This window comes from Hyperolius riggenbachi, chromosome 9 (genome assembly GCF_040937935.1).
Source record: "Hyperolius riggenbachi isolate aHypRig1 chromosome 9, aHypRig1.pri, whole genome shotgun sequence".
NCBI classification, from domain to species: Eukaryota; Metazoa; Chordata; class Amphibia; order Anura; family Hyperoliidae; genus Hyperolius; species Hyperolius riggenbachi.
Genome location: NC_090654.1, coordinates 240,813,203 through 240,832,844, shown reverse-complemented (window position 1 = coordinate 240,832,844; position 19,642 = coordinate 240,813,203). Strand labels below are relative to the sequence as shown.

The window sequence follows — 19,642 nt, the reverse complement described above, 5'->3', positions numbered from 1 at the left end:
CGTCCACCTAAACTCACAGGCCGGAGAAGGAGAGCACTGATCAGAAATGCAGTCAAGAGGCCCATGGTGACTCTGGACGAGCTGCAGAGATCTACAGCTCAGGTGGGGAAATCTGTCCATGGGGCAACTATTAGTCGTGCACTGCACAAAGTTGGCCTTTATGGAAGAGTGGCAAGAAGAAAGCCATTGTTAACAGAAAAGCATAAAAAGTCCCGATTGCAGTTTGCCACAAGCCATGTGGGGGACACAGCAAACATGTGGAAGAAGGTGCTCTGGTCAGATGAGACCAAAATAGAACCTTTTTAGCCAAAATGCAAAATGATTTGTGTGACGGAAAACTAACACTACACATCACTCTGAACACACCATCCCCACTGTCAAATATGGTGGTGGCAGCATCATGCTCTGGGGGTACTTCTCTTCAGCAGGGACAGGAAAGCTGGTCAGAGTTGATGGGAAGATGGATGGAGCCAAATACAGGGCAATCTTGGAAGAAAACCTCTTGGAGTCTGCAAAAGACTTGAGACTGGGGCTGAGGTTCACCTTCCAGCAGGACAACGACCCTAAACATAAAGCCAGGGCAACAATGGAATGGTTTAAAACAAAACATATTAATGTGTTAGAATGGCCCAGTCAAAGTCCAGATCTAAATCCAATCGAGAATCTGTGGCAAGATCTGAAAACTGCTGTTCACAAACGCTGTCCATCTAATCTGACTGAGCTGGAGCTGTTTTGCAAAGAAGAATGGGCAAGGTTTTCGGTCTCTAGATGTGCACAGCTGGTAGAGACCTACCCTAAAAGACTGGCAGCTGTGATTGCAGCAAAAGGTGGTTCTACAAAGTAATGACTCAGGGGGCTGAATAATTACGCACACCCCACTTTGCAGTTATTTTTTTTAAATGTTTGGAATCATGTATGATTTTCGTTCCACTTCTCACGTGTACACCACTTTGTATTGGTCTTTCACATGGAATTCCAATTAAATTGATTCATGTTTGTGGCAGTAATATGACAAAATGTGGAAAACTTCAAGCGGTCTGAATACTTTTGCAAACCACTGTATATTTGAATATATACAGTAAGTTTGTACACCTTTCTTCACAGGTATGGCAACTGCCATACCATAATGAAAAAAAATCCCCAGGCTCTATAGCAACAGTATTGTGAGTGAGAATAGTGCCGGCTGTTGTGGAGCAGCGTTCCCTACCTGCGTGCAGCTACAGATCTGAGCAGACGCCCTGTATCTGTGCAGGATACTAGGCCCGTGCTCAGGTCATAAGTGGTTAAACTAAAAAAAGGGCTTCTACTCTTCCTTACTATATTAACTGCGGTTCTGATCCAGTTCTGTACCATGCCTGAAGAAGAAACGTTAAAGTTTTGAAAGCTTGCAAGAAAACTATGTACAACTGGTAATTAAAAGTATTACCTGAATCAATCATGCTTGTCCAGGTGTGTCCAACGATCAGTAACAGCCAAACAACTGCTCCCCCACTCTTTTTTTTTTTTTTTAGAGAAGAAACAGATGCCAGCCTCCAAAGCCTTCTAAGTTCCAGGTTTTGACTCTAAAGCCTTGTGCTCATGCTAGATTGTTCTTGGCTGAAGTGGCCGGTTGGTGCCACCTCTGCTGAGAATCTAGTATGTGTCTGGTAGACCCAATCCGACTCGATACATCGACAAGACATCAAATTGGTGGATCATGTTGGCAGAGTGCAGGCTGAGGCCATTGTTCTTCTACTCACATGCAGCTTTGTTATGCACCACACTGTCCCTTCTCCCTTCCATTCCATGGAAGTGTACTGATCCTGGCCCTGAACTGTCGCCTGAGGGATCAAGTCTCAATCCCTGTGGATGTCCTCGTATGTAAGAGGCTTAACGAGGTATGGAACTTCTATAGGAATCTCTTGTACCTTTTCTAGGTACAAGAGTACATTTTTAACATAGTTTTCCGTTAATTTTTCCTTATGTATATTTCTATAATTACCTGGCTAATCCTACGCTTAGTGCCTAGCAAGGGGAATGTGTGGAGAAGACAGAAGCACTGCTCGACATACTTGTAGTGATGCAATGGCTGATGCGTCACTTGTAAATGATCAAACAGCAGTCAGTCTGACTGCCTGGGGGAAACTTTGTTAAACTATTAGGTCTGGTTCACACTTTGAGTGCTTTTCTAAGCGCCATTAATTTTTACTCTTGTACCTTGAAATAGGTTTAATCCCCACTAATTCCCATCACAAAACGCTAGCGATTTTGCAAGCATTTTGCGATCCCCAGTGTGAATGGCCCCATAAAGTATTAGAGGCAGAGGATCAGCAGGACAGCCAGACAACTTGCATTGTTTAAAAATAAATAAATGTGGAAGCCCTATCACTGTCACCTTGGGTTCCCTTTAACCTACTAATGTATACCTGCGCTGTGCTGATAAGATCTGCAAATGGGCAGGGGTTGTACCTGGCTTATTTTTGCACTGTAACCACTAATAAAAAAAATACTATTTTTTGTAATAATGTATATAAATAAAAAAATGAATAGACCTACATGTCTTTAATCTGTATTTTGTGTTGTAAATATGCAGCATAACTATCACCATTACTGGTAAATATGAAGATGGGTAAATACCTTCTGCTATGCTGCTTGTGCACTACAATCTGTTTATGAAACTTGTCCAAATATTTTATGATTTTTTGCTGCAATGTTGACTTCTAAAAAAATTGCCTCAACGCACAACAAAGTTTTTTATTTTTCTAAATTGTATGTGATTAAAACATGTTTGTATTTTATGTAACAAGATATAAAACTGCTTCTGTGTCTTTTTTATGGACTTTCAATAAAGATCTAATTTTTATGGGGGCGTCAACCTTATTTACATATTTTACAAGATAAACTTAGAAATTTAAAATAAATAAATTGGGTGTTGCAGATATTTTTATGGCCTGTTGTTGGCTAAGAGTGGCCTTACATTAGTGGAACTGCCACCAAATCGACCATTACATAGATCCCTCCTTGATCAAATTTGATCTACAGCAGAATAGCGCTATACAAATGTTAGATATATTATTAGAATACATTAGAAGCGGCGATTGCCTTTTCAAATAAGTGTGATATCTGCCTTATTTATTGATAACAGATCACATGATCTTTATAAAAGGGTGGGGTGTTTTACATAATCCATTATGGCATATGAAATACCAAGGGGGACAGGAGAAGGACATAATAACTGGGGGGAGAATATCTACAAGACGCTCCTGGACCATGGACGCAGCAGGTTTAGTATATTTTTTTCCCCCAGGTGTCTGCCCTCTAAACCTAGGTGCGTCTTATAGTCCAAAAAATATGGTAACTTTTCTCCAAGGAGATAATTTTTCATCTTCTATTTAAAATAACTTTTTAGCACTGTGCTGTTAAAGAAGTAACAAAACATAGGTGAAAAAGTTCTGTCAAAATTATTTTAAGTATTTCCTTGCTTGCTGGTAGTTTAAAAGGTATATAATTGACAAGTTTGAACAGATCACCTAGGAGAAAACTAAGTAGAAAACGTTAATTGCACATGGGCCCAGGTGCAGCTTCAGTCCCTAACCAGCATGATCATGTCAGATCTGGGAGTCATCACCTCTTGTGATAAGACATTGTTGATATACAAAAATTGATAAGTGTATGTGATGCTTTTTGATGTGGGCACCTTACTGCCCTTATAGCTCATACACACCATGCAATATTCCCATCTGATGGAGCTTGTTATTTACAGCATGTTTGAGCTTTTCGATCAAGAGATGAATTTTGTGCAGTACTGCTCTCAAAATCTCAGACCACGCTATGGTGCTAGTAGTAGAGTCGTGGATATTTTGTAGTTGAAGCTTATCAGTCAGGAAAAAAATCACTTCTGGAATGTATTTTATGCACGCAGTACCTTCATGGATTAAATAAGTCATTCCACTGTATTGTTTTCTGGAATGCATAAAATGGGAAATGATATCTCGAGAAGCTAGTATACTACTCCCTCTGTATAAATCACTTGTGAGGCCACATCTGGAATATGGGTTACAGTTTTGGGCACCACACTATAGAAAGGACATGGACCTTCTAGAACGGGTACAAAGACGGGCAACTAAATTAATCAGAGGGGTGGAAGAGCTCACTTTTCAAGAAAGGTTGGACAAACTGGGGTTATTTAGCTTGGTTGGACTTGATGGACAGATGTCTTTTTTCAACCAAACTATGTTTTATCAAGAAATAAAGTGTTGTTTCGAATATTTGGCTGTGGTGTCTAGAGCTGAGCAGCAGGAATCAAAGTCTCCCCCCTGTTGCTGAGAGCCCTGCTTAATTTCTTGTATATTATGTAATAATCTGTGTTGGAATCTCTTCTGACCTGTGATAAGGTGCCCATACATCTAGCAAGATTGACCAAGAGACAGATCTTTCTCTGATTGGCAGGCCTCACAACGTTGCCGACTCCGCATACCTGGCCTCCCCCAAATATAAATATCCCCCCCCCCTTCTGATGTCCATGCATTGTAAATCTCACCTGTCCAGCTGCTGCGACTTCCATTCTGTTTCTTTTTCTTCTTCAAGTGCCGTCATCAGCAGCTGGACAGGTGAGATTTTATACTGCACGGGTACCAGAGGGATGCACATTTACTCTTGGGGGGAGGGGGGTGTAGCCATGCAGGCGACGTCCATCGGTATAGGCAATGTCAAATACCACCCCATAGGCGATGAAGCACTTGTGAGAACCAGCATTGGATGATTGATGCAATTAATTGGTGGAATCATCACTCAGGCATGTTTATTGCAGCACCGATTTTCAACCGATGGTCACAAAATAGGTAGATGTATGGCCACCTGCAGGAGCATAAGTCGCTACATATGTATATAAATATGATCAAGCAAAACATCACTCGGGTGATGACAAAAACCGCAGCCACGTGTGACATAATTCTCAAGTCAACACAATCCCACTATGGCAGGTTTTCTCAAGCAGGATTCCTTGAGGACTCTGCAGGGGTTCCTTGGCATTTTCCCCCATCGTGGGGGAAGTATATAGAGCACACTATAATAGGTGGTACTGTAACAAGAAGCACTAATTTGGGGGGTCAGGAGACAGTATAACGAGTGGCAGTGTAATAGAAGGTAGTGAAATAAACAGCTACACATGCTTTTAAAGACCATGCCTCCTGCAAAATAAATACAGGGGTTCCTCGAGATCAAAACATTGTTTGCAGGGGTTCCTTGGGATCAAAAAGTTATTTGCAGGGTTCCTCCTGGGAAGAAAGGTTGAGAAAGGCTGCACTATGGATTGTGCGAAAAAAAACTTGCAAATGTAGCAACAGGAAATAACAAGATGCAATTACAGTGCCCTGCAAGTGTATTCATTTCACTAATTATGTGACTTGAAAGTTGGAACATACTAGGAAGAATCTCATATGCATTTTCCATAGAACATCGTGGAAAACGCATATGCGATTGTGCCTAGTGTGTTCCTACCCTCAAGGTGATTGGTTGCATCAGGACTTTTTAGGGGCTTCCTGGCAAAGGGGAAGAATACATGTTCATGTCAATTTTCAGTTTATATATAAAGGGTTTTTTTCCCTACTTTTAATAAAGGACTATTTATTTAAGGTAGGACCAATACACCACTTTATCTTATATTTTTTATTATTTAAATCCTACAATTTTGCATACACCTACTTTTATGGACCACCCCGGGCGCCTCCTACCCTACCTCTATTGCCCCTCCTAGTGCCTAACACTAACCCTCCACATACCGAATATTAACCTCCCCCTCCTAATGCCTAACACTAAAATAACCTCTTTTGCCTATGCATGTAGGCTGGTTCAACGCGTCGGCTGAAATGGTGGCACACCTGCTGAGAGAAGGCCATCTATAAGTAAAAGTGAACCTAAATGCAATGAAAAAAAATGAAGTTTAACTTACCTAGGGTTTCTACCAGCCCCCTGCAGCCGCGCTGGGACAAACCGATCCTCCGGTCCTACACAGCAACGAAGTTTCATTTTCGTCAACTCCGCCAGTCGATGGCCACAGCGCCTCCTCGATCACACTCCCGTTGTCACGAGTGTCCTGCGCATGCGCAGTATGAGAAAACAACAGAGAATGTGTGCGGCCAGGGCTGTGCAGGCGCAGTGGCCATTGACTGGAGTCCCTGAAAACGAAACTTCGCCACTGTGGGGGGACCGGAGGATCAGTTTGTCCCATCCCAAGTACAGTGTGGCTGCAGAGGGCAGGTAGAAACCCCAGGTAAGTTTACACTGCCTGTTTCTAATAAAGTTTAGGTTCACATTAAGGCCTAGTTCACATTATAAATCACAAGCGCTTAGGGTTGCCAGGTGTCCGGTTTTACACCGGACAGTCCGTTTTTTTGCGCTGTGTCCGGTGCAAAAAGGCATGCTAAACCGGACAATTAAGTTGTCCGGTTTAGAGCCCCCCCCGCAGCGCAGGAGGAGAACAGCGCAGCAGAGAGAGAGCTGGGAGCAACGGTGGAGAAGGGGGGCAATCTCCCCCCCCTTCCCTCACCTTAGGGTGCTCTCTCTCCCCCGCTGTCTCCTCCAATATGATGTGCAGGCTGGCGAGTGGCTGCAGGCGGAACTTACCTCTGTGTCGCTCCAGCGCCGGAAGTTCGGGTCCCGCAGCCGCTGAGATTCGACTCAAAAAAGATCCGGATCAAAGATCTGAATCATTCATGAGCCGGACAACACTAATCAGTCTGAATAGTGTTGTCCGGCTCATGAATGATTCGAATCTTTGATCCGGATCTTTTTTGAGTCGAATCTCAGCGGCTGCGGGACCCGAACTTCCGGCGCCTGCGACACAGAGGTATGTTCCGCCCGCAGCCACCCGCCAGCCTGCACATCATATTGGAGGAGACAGCGGGGGAGAGAGAGCACCCTAAGGTGAGGGAAGGGGGGGGGGGGAGATTGCCCCCCTTCTCCACCGCTGCTCCCAGCTCTCTCTCTGCTGCACTGTTCTCCTCCTGCGGGGGGGGGGGGGGGGGGGCACCTGGCTTACCTATTCTGGGCACATATAGCCCCTGGCTACCTATTCCGGGCACATATACCCCCTGGCTACCTATTCCGGGCACATATAGCCCCTGGCTACCTATTCTGGGCACATATACCCCCTGGCTACCTATTCTGGGCACATATAGCCCCTGGCTACCTATTCCAGGCACATATAGCTGCTTTTATAGTGCTTTTGTTAGTGCTTTTCTTTGGTGATTTTTTTTAAGACAATCAGGAAATGGACTCTTTGACCTGGAACTGAATCAATTTAATGTACGGTACTTGGTGAGTAAAAGCTCTCACAAAATCGCTTAGTTAAGTGCTTTCAGGGCTTGTTCAGATTACAAGAGCTTTTCTTAGAGCTTTGTTATTTTAAAAGCTCTTGCTAATGTTATCCTTTGTGAGTGTTCTTACTGGAGCTATGTGATTTTGTAAAATTCCCCCATAGCATTGAAGTAGCAAGAGTTTTTCAAAATCACTGGCTCTTAAAGGGGCACTACAGCGAAAAACTGTAAAATTTAAAATATGTGCAAACATATACAAATAAGAAGTACATTTTTTACAGAGTAAAATGAGCCATAAATTACTTTTCTCCTATGTTGCTGTCACAGTAGTTAGTAGAAATCTGACAGAAGCGACAGGTTTTGGACTAGTCCATCTCTTCATAGGGGATTCTTAAGGATATATTTATTTTCAAAAGCACTTGGTGAATGGCAGTTGCTCTGTCCAACTGCCAAAACACTGTGTAGCGAGCAGGGAAGCTGGCCAGCATCAATGTTTACATCCTTTTTAGGGAATATCTTTATAAAGAATAAAAGCCTTGCTGAGAATCCCCTATGAAGACATGGACTAGTCAACATAGGAGAAAAGTAATTTATGGCTCATTTTACGCTGGAAAAAACGTACTTCTTATTTGTATATGTTTGCACATATTTTAAATTTTACAGTTTTTCGCTGTAGTGCCCCTTTAAACAGATCTTGTAGTGTGAACAAGCCATAAGTGCTAATCCAACACAAGCTTTGCTGAAGCTGATGATCTTGGGTCTTTGGGAGACCTCTTGTGGCTGAATGTTGAATTGCTTAAAAAGCTTGAAACAAGCTTCAGTTGAGGATATTATGCAATGTTCCTTTTGAAAAGTAAAAAGGATCTTGGTGAGGAAGCCCCATGTATCAATCTGCGCTTCATGTAATGCTGTAGTGAAGGGTTGTTTCTGCAGAGTGTTTTGTGATAAGTCTACATAGACATGAATATTAGCACATGGCTCCGGGAGTGCACTAGTCTTTTTTATTATAATAATAATAATAATAATAATTAGGACATTTGTATAGAGCTTTTCTCCTGACGGACTCAAAGCGCTCAAGAGCTGCAGCCACTGGGATGTGCTCAAGACGCCACCCTGCAGTGTTAGGGAGTCTTGCCTTGAACTCCTTACTGAATAGGTACTTGCCCTAGCCAGTATTCAAACCCTGGTCTCCCATGTCAAAGGCAGTGCCCTTAACCAGTACACTATACAGCCACTCTTTTACTGCAAATGACTGCAAATAAGAGACTTTACTTGATAAAAAACAAAGCATGCAGTCGCATCCCGTGGAATAGTAGAAGCAAGATGAGCTGGTTTTCCTCTGTGGTGGCCACGCACACAGACAACACTTTATTGAACAACACAGTTGCAAGTGTGTAGGACAGGGCCGCGCCGAGGCAGAGGCGAGAGAGGCTCCAGCCTCAGGGCGCAGTGTAGGAGGGGGCGAGCAAAAAATACAAAAAAGGATACATGGCAGTGACTGCAAGCCAGATAACTAGATATGAAGGTGTTGGGGCCCTGGGGCGCCTCTTAGTCTAACAGCAATCAGTGTGTGACGGCTGGGGTGGGAGGGATGGAGGGGCACACTTTCATGTCTTAGCCTTGGGTGCTAGAGGACCTTGTCCCGGATTTGGTATAGGAGCATATGATAATACGAATGCTTTCAAAACACAATCTTTACATTTATAAGGCTTACAAATATGCAAAAAGAAAGATACCACGTCACCACAACATGAACCAATCAGATATCAGCTTGTAAACCTGTGAAATATGGCAGTCTCAAGATCCCTCTCACTTCAGGTGTACTTTAAAGTGATACTGAAGCGACTTTAGAGCCTTCCTGGTCCTCTCTCGGTGTCCTCGTTCCAGCGATGTCTCCTCTTGTTGCAGGTATTCAACCAACTGGTCAAATACGCCTTCGGGGATACTGCAGGCGCAGTGTGGAGCCACCCGCCTTCATGCTTCCAAAGATTTCCAAGGGCTCCTGGATAGAGTTGGGCCGAACCTCCGATTTTAGGTTCGCGAACCGGGTTCGCGAACTTCCGCGGAAGGTTCGGTTCGCGTTAAAGTTCGCGAACCGCAATAGACTTCAATGGGGATGCGAACTTTGAAAAAAAAAATTATGCTGGCCACAAAAGTGATGGAAAAGATGTTTCAAGGGGTCTAACACCTGGAGGGGGGCATGGCGGAGTGGGATACACGGCAAAAGTCCCCGGGAAAAATCTGGATTTGACGCAAAGCAGCGTTTTAAGGGCAGAAATCACATTGAATGCTAAATGACAGGCCTAAAGTGCTTTCAAACATCTTGCATGTGTATACATCAATCAGGTAGTGTAATTAAAGTACTGCTTCACACTGACACACCAAACTCACCGTGTAACGCACCGCAAACAGCTGTTTGTGTAGTGACGGCTGTGCTGGACTGGTGCGCACCATGGCGAGAGTGCAGGTTTTGGTGGCTTTACAGCCCATATGGTCGCCTGGCTGATGTAGCTGAATGACAGAACAGTGACTGTCCAGCTGATCAAATTTGGTCTGACCACAATGAAGCAACGACCTTATTATCTTTTGTGTGCCCCCCAAGACACTCATCTAGGTGCCGGTCATTGCTTCATTGTGATACGCAAGCCCCTTCACCACGGCAAGGTAATGATCACGAAGGGGAATGGGCGCATGTACATGCCTTTTCTTTTGTTGTTGCAGCTGCCCGCAGTGCAGCCAGAAAAATTAGGCAGTCATGTACACGGACCAGAAAAATTATTACAGCGGCCGCTGCTAGCAGCGGCCTAAAAAATTCAGCAATCCGCCTGGAGTCCCGGACCCTGTTGGTGGTGGCGGAGAAGGTAGTCAAGCGGCCTGCAGGCAGACATGCTGTGTGGAGGGACTGGGAGCGACTTAGTCTTCTTGGGGCAGGCCAGGCAGCCAGTCACACGGCGTGCAGGCAGAGATGCTGTGTGTGCGGGGACTGTCTTGGGGCGAGCAGCAGCCCTCCGGGATCCATGCCTCATTCATTTTGATAAAAGTGAGGTACTTAACACTTTTGTGACTTAGGCGACTTCTCTTCTCAGTGACAATGCCTCCAGCTGCGCTGAAGGTCCTTTCTGACAGGACGCTTGCGGCAGGGCAGGAGAGAAGTTGGATGGCAAATTGGGACAGCTCTGGCCACAGGTCAAGCCTGCGCACCCAGTAGTTCAAGGGTTCCTCATCGCTGTTCACAGCAGTGTCTACATCCACACTTAAGGCTAGGTAGTCGGCTACCTGCCGTTCCAGGCGTTGGTGGAGGGTGGATCCGGAAGGGCTACGGCGAGGCGTTGGACTAAAGAACGTCCGCATGTCCGACATCACCATGAGATCGCTGGAGCGTCCTGTCTTTGACTGCGTGGACACGGGGGGAGGATTAGTGGCAGTGGTACCTTGCTGGCGTTGTGCTGTCACATCACCCTTAAAGGCATTGTAAAGCATAGTTGACAGCTGGTTCTGCATGTGCTGCATCCTTTCCACCTTCAGGTGAGTTGGTAACAGGTCCGCCACTTTGTGCCTGTACCGAGGGTCTAGTAGTGTGGCCACCCAGTACAGCTCATTCCCCTTGAGGTTTTTTATACGGGGGTCCCTCAACAGGCAGGACAGCATAAAAGACGAAATCTGCACAAAGTCGGATCCAGTACCCTCCATCTCCTCTTGCTCTTCCTCAGTGACGTCACGTAAGTCAACCTCCTCCCCCCAGCCGCGAACAATACCACGGGAAGGTTGAGCAGCACAAGCCCCCGGCGACGGCTGCTGCGGGTGTTCTCCTGCCGCCGTCCCCTCCTCCTCCTCCTCCTCCCCCAAAGAAACACCTTGCTCATCATCCTCTGAGTCTGACTCATCTTCTGCACACGACTTCTCTTCTTCCTCCTCCTCCCCCCTCTGTGCTGCCGCAGGTGTTGAGGAAACAGCTGGGTCTGATGAAAATTGGTCCCATGCCTGTTCCTGCCGTAACGGTTCCTGGTCACGCTCATTCGCAGCTTCATCCGCCACTCTACGCACAGCACGCTCCAAGAAGTAAGCGTAGGGAATTAAGTCGCTGATGGTGCCCTCACTGCGGCTCACCAGGTTGGTCACCTCCTCAAACGGCCGCATGAGCCTGCATGCATTTTTCACCAGTGTCCAGTTGTCGGGCCAGAACATCCCCATCTTCCCAGACTGTTTCATTCTACTGTAGTTGTAGAGGTAGTGGGTGACGGCTTTCTTCTGTTCTAGCAGGTGGGAGAACATGAGCAGGGTCGAATTCCAGCGAGTCGGGCTATCGCAAATGAGGCGTCTCACCGGCATGTTGTTTTTCCGTTGAATTTCCGCAAAGCGTGCCATGGCTGTGTAAGACCGCCTCAAATGCCCACAGACCTTCCTGGCCTGCTTCAGGACATCCGCTAAGCCAGTGCGAAGTGTCAAATGCAGCGGAAGTGGTGCTAGTAGTAGCGCTGGTGGCTGAGCAAGATGAGGTGTTCTGTGTCGCTAAATACTCAACCACGTCCTGACAATCTTGGGAGGTGATGGGACGTGCCTTCTTCCGAGCACTGTACTGTGGGCCAGGTCCACACGAAATTACATTTACACGACCTCGCGCAGACCTGCCGGGTGGCCTTCCTCTGGCTCTGGCACTACCTCTTCCCCTACCTGTTTTGTCCATATCGGGTATGCACGGAGTGGTATATCACACTGCGTGCACTCACGTAGGTAGGTGGGTTCACTTAACTGCACAGGTATGCGCACTGATGCGGTGGGTTCACTGAACAGAACAGGTATACAGTGGCGGGTTCACTGAACAGGTATACTACAGTGGCGGGTTCACTGAACAGAACAGGTATACAGTGGCAGGTTCACTGAACACAACAGGTATGCAGTGGCGGGTTCACTGAACACAACAGGTATGCAGTGGCGGGTTCACTGAACAGTACAGGTATGCAGTGGCGGGTTCACTGAACAGTACAGGTATACAGTGGCGGGTTCACTGAACACAACAGGTATGCAGTGGCGGGTTCACTGAACAGAACCGGTTTACAGTAGCGGCTCCACTGAACAGAACCGGTATACAGTGGCAGGTTCACTGAACACAACAGGTATGCAGTGGCGGGTTCACTGAACACAACAGGTATGCAGTGGCGGGTTCACTGAACAGTACAGGTATACAGTAGCGGCTCCACTGAACAGAACAGGTATGCAGTGGCGGGTTCACTGAACAGTACAGGTATACAGTGGCGGGTTCACTGAACAGAACAGGTATACAGTAGCGGGTCCACTGAACAGAACAGGTATGCAGTGGCGGGTTCACTGAACAGTACAGGTATACAGTGGCGGGTTCAAAGAACAGGTATGCAGTGGCAGGTTCACTGAACAGAACAGGTATGCAGTGGCGGGTTCACTGAACAGGTATACAGTGGCGTGTTCACTGAACAGAACAGGTATACAGTGGCGGGTCCACTGAACAGAACAGGTATGCAGTGGCGGGTTCACAGAACAGGTATGCAGTGGCAGGTTCACTGAACACAACAGGTATGCAGTGGCGGGTTCACTGAACAGGTATACAGTGGCGGGTCCACTGAACAGAACAGGTATGCAGTGGCAGGTTCACTGAACACAACAGGTATGCAGTGGTGGGTTCACAGAACAGGTATGCAGTAGTGGGTTCACAGAACAGGTATGCAGTGGTGGGTTCACAGAACAGGTATGCAGTGGCAGGTTCACTGAACAGGTATGCAGTGGTGGGTTCACTGAACAGGTATGCAGTGGTGGGTTCACTGAACAGGTATGCAGTGGTGGGTTCACAGTACAGGTATGCAGTGGTGGGTTCACAGAACAGGTATGCAGTGTTGGGTTCACTGAACAGGTATGCAGTGGTGGGTTCACAGTACAGGTATGCAGTGGTGGGTTCACAGAACAGGTATGCAGCCAGGAACAAGCTAAGCCTAACTAATCTTTCCCTATGGGAGACAGTCTGCAGCAGCTCGCCCTACTCTCACTAATGCAGGCACACGAGTGACCGTAATGGCCGCCGCTGCCTGCCGTATATAAGGGGGGTGGGGCTCCAGGGGCTAGTGTAGCCTAATTGGCTACACTGGGCCTGCTGACTGTGATGTAGAGGGTCAAAGTTGACCCTCCATGTGCATTATGGGGCGAACCGAACTTCCGCAAAGGTTCGCCTGCGGGACGCGAACCACGGAAGTTCGCATGGAACCGTTCGCAGGCGAACCGTTCGGCCCAAATCTACTCCTGGAGGTGGCAAATTTAAATGGTGGATCAGCACTGAAAGGATCCAGAGCCTTCCCTCTCCATAGGTATCTGCCTTTTCCCCCACAGTCACACAATTGTTGCTTTAAAGGGGAACTGAAGAGAGAGGTATATGGAGGCTGTCATGTTTATTTCCTTTTAACCCTCTGGGCGATACAATTATATTGCCCAGGAGGTGGCGCAGCACTATTTTTTTAAATTTTTTGTTTTTTAAATCATGTAGCGAGCCCAGGGCTCGCTACATGATAGCCGCAGCGCAGCGGCATCCCCCCACCCACTCCGATCGCCTTCGGCGATCAGAGTAAGCAGGAAATCCCGTTCAGAACGGGATTTCCTGCTGGGCTTCCCCGGTCGCCATGGCGACGGGGCGGGATGACGTCACCGACATCTTGGACGTCGTGACGTCAGAGGGAGTCCCGATCCACCCCTCAGCGCTGCCTGGCCTGATTGGCCAGGCTGCGCAAGGGGTCGGGGAGGGGGGGGGCTGCGCGGCACGACGAGCGGCGGCGGCGAGCGGCGGTGATCGGAAGTTACACGCAGCTAGCAAAGTGCTAGCTGCGTGTAACAAAAAAAAAATTATGCAAATCGGCCCACCAGGGCCTGAGAAATCCTCCTGCGCGATATACCCCGAGCTCAGCTCGGGATTATCGCTCAGGAGGTTAATCAATACCAGTTGCCTGGCAGCCCTGCTGGTCTATTGCTCTGCAGTAGTATCTGATTAAAACCAGAAACAAGCATGCAGCTAGTCTTGTCAGATCAGACTTATAAGTCTGAACCACTGAAACACCTGATCTGCTGCATGCTTGTTCAGGGGCTATGGCTAATAGTATTAGAGGCAGAGGATCAGCAGGGCTGCCAGGCAACTGGTATTGTCTAAAAGGAAATAAACATGACAGCCTCCATATACCTCTCTCTTCAGTTCCCCTTTAAGAAAAAAAAAATATTTTAACTTACCTGGGGCTTTTTGCAGCTGCCTCGAGTCATCCTGTGCCCATGATGTCCTCCTTATTCCCTCCGGCCAGCAGCGGCAACCCCCGCAAAGCTGGCCTGTCGACGCCAGTCACCGGCTACTGCTCATACATGGCCCCAGGCCGCGAGCACCCTGATCACGCTCCCGTGGCCGGTAACATTCCGCATTTGCAGAGCGCTCCTGGCAGCGAGACCACGATCAGGGTGTGTGCGGCTCAGGTAGCGCATGCGTAGTAGCAGGCGACTGGCGTTGATGGGCCAACTTTGTGGGGCTTGCCGCTGCTGGCCGGAGGGAATCAAGAGGATGTTGTGGGCACAGGAGGACTTCAGGGGGCTGCAAGAAGCCCCAGGTAAGTTAAAAACATTTTTTTTTTTTACTTAAGAATTCCTTTAAGCACATTTCTGACATGGGTTTGCAATAAATTGTACCTGAGATAGGGCCTTAAAAAGAAAATATACATACCTGGGGCTTCTTCTAAACGTTCCTTCGTCATGCTAAGTCACCGCAACGGGCCCTGCTGAGTCATCCAGTCAGGGCACTGCCCGCCGCGCTCCCATCTCTGAAGCCGTTCTGCACTGGCGCAGAACGCACCAGGCAACAGGAGCGGGGCGGGAGCGCAGTTGGCCCAGACCGGAGGATTTTCTGGGGCCAACTGCTAAAGAATGAGGAGATGGTTTTTAAGGACCCATCTCAGGCTCTTTTTAAAGAGGAACTTTAACCAAGGATTGAACTTGATTCCAATAAGTAGCTGATACCCCCTTTCCCACAAGAAATCTTTACTTTTTCTCATATAGATCATCAGGGGGGGTCTCTGTGGCTGATATTGTGGTGAAACCCCTCCCACACTGTGATGTCATGACCAAGCTCCTGACAATTTGCTGTCTGAGAACCTAGTTGCATGATGGGAAAATACAGATTTTTCCAACTGCCAAGAAAGCAATATATCCCTCTGTGCATAGAACTCTTAGTAGCGAACATTCAATACAGATCACCTGGCAGAACTAAAGATGTCACCACCAGAGAAACATTTCAGAAGGGGAAAGACTTTACAATGGGCTAACACTGACTAAATAATCATTAAATTAATATTGCAAACAGTAAGCAATTTTATTCATTGTTATTTTCACTACAGTTCGTCTTTAAAGAGAACCCGAGGTGGGTTTGAAGAATATTATCTGCATACAGAGGCTGGATCTGCCTATACAGCCCAGCCTCTGTTGCTATCCCAAACCCCCCTAAGGTCCCCCTGCACTCTGCAATCCCTCATAAATCACAGCCACGCTGCTGACAAACAGCTTGTCAGAGCTGGCTGTGTTTATCTCTATAGTGTCAGTCTGCTGCTCTCCCCGCCTCCTGCAGAATTCCAGTCCCCTCCTGCATCCCTTCCCTCCCTGCTGATTGGAGGGAAGGGATGGGGGCAGGGACCGGAGCTATGCAGGAGGCGGGGGAGCAGCTGAGACTGACACTATCAGGGGAGGACTGGCCAGGGGGGAAGGGGGGAGATTTCCCCCCAGGCTGCCACTCATTTTATGATTTAGGGCTGGCCGATCCAACTGTTTCAATAATTATTATTATTAATTATTATTATAAATCAACAATTTGACTGATTTTGGGTGGAAATTAGTTGAATGTATCGATCTGAGATGCTGGGAAATCTCAGGTCGATGTGGTCGATCAAGTGCAATAATCATGAGCGTGAAGGAAACCAAGGCCTTTGTCCCTCAAAGTTTATTGTGTGGCCCCCAGTGCCTGTGCATTATACTTTACCTGCCACGCTGTTCCTCAAGTGTCCTTGCTGTATTTCTGCATTGGCGCCCCACGTAAGTACTGGCATATAGCACGTGGGTCGCTTGTGTGACGTTATTTGGGCTGGGGCTGCCATGAAAACGGGCCTGTAGTTTGTGTTTTCCCTCCAGGCCAAAAGGTCCCAGTCCTCTCCTGGACACTATAGATGTAAACACAGCCTCACAGCACGGCTGTGATTTATGAGGGATTGCAGAGTGCAGGGGGACCTTAGTGGGGTTTGGGATAGCAACAGAGGCTGGGCTGTATAGGCAGATCCAGCCTCTGTATGCAGATAACATTCTTTAAACACACCTCGGGTTCTCTTTTAACCACTTTGTCCTTTGATACAGTATATCTACGTCAGCTGTGGCTCTCTCCAAGCCACAGCGACATAGATATACTGACCTGCTTGCAGCCCTGTTGTGCAGGAACAGGTGCGCTTCAGAGCGCACCTCCCGGCACTAACAGCTGCAATACTAATTGGTGAAAGGGAACATGTTCCCTTGTAGCCAATTAGTAACCCCCCCACGGATGAACGATCACTGCTGTAGCAAACAGCGGTGATCCTTCATCTCTCCCCTCGGTGTAAAAAAAAAGGGTTAGAAAGGAGCCTGACTCACCTTTTCCTGTTCCAGCGATCAGCCTGCAGCCCGAGCCTCCGATCGCCGCTCTGCACGCAGCCCTGTGATGCTGAATAGCCGAGTCCCGGCTTGATGGCGTCATCAAGCCGGGACCCGGTAACCGGCATCACAGGGCTGCATGCAGAGCGGCGATCGGAGGCTCGGGCTGCAGGCTGATCGCTGGAACAGGAAAAGGTGAGTCAGGCTGCTTTCTAATACTTTTTTTTTTTTAGAGATCTGGCCACCGAGGGGGCTGCCTGGGTGCGGGGTGGGACATCTGGCTGGCCCTTATAGGGGTTGTTGAACCCCTGGTGGGGGGTAAAATGTGCAGCTGGGGGGGGGGGAGGATAAAGTAAGAGGGGATACAATTTTAATTATGTGCATAATTTTATACTGGGGGCAGATCTGGCTATAATGGTGGGGGGGCCCTAATCCAGGGTGCACCCGCTAATCCTGAGGGCGCATCTGGCTATAATGGGGGACCACTATTCCTGGGGACACATTTAGTTATAATGAGAGGCAGTAATCCTGGGGATACATCTGTCTATCTATACTGGGAGGTGCCAAACAGAGGACACATCGGGCTATACTGGGGGTGACTGATATTGGGGACAAATCTGGCTATAGGGGGGGGGGGGGGGGGGGTCTGAGACTCGGGAAACATTTTGCTATCTATACTGGGGGACAGAATACTGGTGACATGTTTTTATCTTCTGTGGCACTTTTTATTTTTAAACTGGAATTGATAAAAACTGAGCAAAAATGATTTTTTTTTATTTTTCCCCTCTTTTTCCCATTAAAATGCATAGAAAACTTTTTTGGTCTAGGGACAAAATACCCGCCAATGAAATTCTAGTTTGTCCTGAAAAAAACAATACCTAGATCATTTTACGTACAAAAAGGGCGCCCGGATAAAAAGGGCGCGGGGTGTAAACTCTAAATAATAATTAATCATTAATAGGGTTTATAAAAATAGTGTGCTATATTTCGTTTACAAATAATGTTTAACAAAATTATAAATCATTAAATAATGTTTATGAAATCGGAATTTGTGAAAACGTTAATCTTCCCTGTTTCAAAAGTTAAACTTATAATTACGTTTATTAAATAAAACAATAATATATGTTTAATTGTTATAATTGTATATTATTGTGAATAACCTTCATTTATGGTTTGTTCTTATAATAAAATCTGAAAATATTCTTTATAACGATGATATAAATATAACTACGTTCGTAATAAGTGTTGTAAAACATTAGTAATTATTACTAAAATTTTACTAAAACTATACCTAAGCCTACTCTTACACAGAACCCTCCCTGTACCTATCCCTAACCCCTAGACCCCCCTGTTGGTGCCTAAACCTAAGACCCCCCTGTTGGTGCCTAAACCTAAGACCCGCCTGTTGGTGCCTAAACCTAAGACCCCCCTGTTGGTGCCTAAACCTAAGACCCCCCTGTTGGTGCCTAAACCTAAGACCCCCCAGTTGGTGCCTAAACCTAAGACCCCCCTGTTGGTGCCTAAACCTAAGACCCCCCCTGTTGGTGCCTAAGTAACCCTCCCTGTACCTACCCCTAACCCCTAGACCCCCCTGTTGGTGCCTAAACCTAAGACCCCCCTGTTGGTGCCTAAACCTAAGACCCCCCCTGTTGGTGCCTAAGTAAACCTCCCTGTACCTACCCCTAACCCCTAGACCCCCCTGTTGGTGCCTAAACCTAAGACCCCCTGTTGGTGCCTAAACCTAAGACCCCCCTGTTGGTGCCTAAACCTAAGACCCCCCCTGTTGGTGCCTAAGTAAACCTCCCTGTACCTACCCCTAACCCCTAGACCCCCCTGTTGGTGCCCAAACCTAAGACCCCCCTGTTGGTGCCTAAACCTAAGACCCCCCTGTTGGTGCCTAAACCTAAGACCCCCCTGTTGGTGCCTAAACCTAAGACCCCCCCTGTTGGTGCCTAAACCTAAGACCCCCCTGTTGGTGCCTAAACCTAAGAGCCCCCCTGTTGGTGCCTACAGGGTCGGATTTGTACTCTTTACAACCCTAGGCCACTGTCACCAGCTGCCCCCCCCCTTCAGTATAGGTAGCGAGATGACCCCTCCCCCTTTCCTCTAGTATAGGTAGCCTGATGACCCCCCTCCCCACAGTATAGGTAGCCAGATGACTCCTCCCCCTTTCCTTTCAGTATAGGTAGCCAGATGACGCCTCCCCCTTTCCTTCCAGTGTAGGTAGACAGATGACCCCTCCCCTTCCCTCTAGTATATGTAGCCAGACGACTCCTCCCCCTTTCCCTCCTGTATAGGTAGACAGATGACTCTCTTAATCCCTCCCCCCACCCCCACACCTTTCAGTATAGGTAGCCAGCTCGACTTCACACCGCAGCAGCCATCTGTGTCGCTCATTCCTCCACTCGTCTCAAGTGCAGAAGTTTCATCTTCCTTTCGGTCTCCAATGCTGCCCAAGTCCATAGCTGCTGGCCACAATGTAAACGTGCACAGAGAGCAAGGTGGTTGCTGCACAGGCAGCTAGCAGCAGAGTACCACGGTCAGGCGTTAGCCTGATCTCCCTGCATTGCAGCATTTCCAAGCTTGCAAATGCTGCACCAGTTTAGCCTGCTGCTTTGGTGCCCTTCGTCCTGTGGTGCCCTATGCCATTGCCTAGGTGGCCTTGTCCTAAATCTGGCCCTGGGTGCCTA

General features: G+C 47.5%; 1 protein-coding gene across 1 annotated transcript in view; it reads right to left on the bottom strand.

Moving 5' to 3' along the window:
* The window catches only part of HEATR4 (HEAT repeat containing 4), a 198,856-nt gene that overhangs the window by 92,742 nt on the left and 86,472 nt on the right, over nt 1-19,642 (bottom strand). The window lies entirely within an intron of this gene.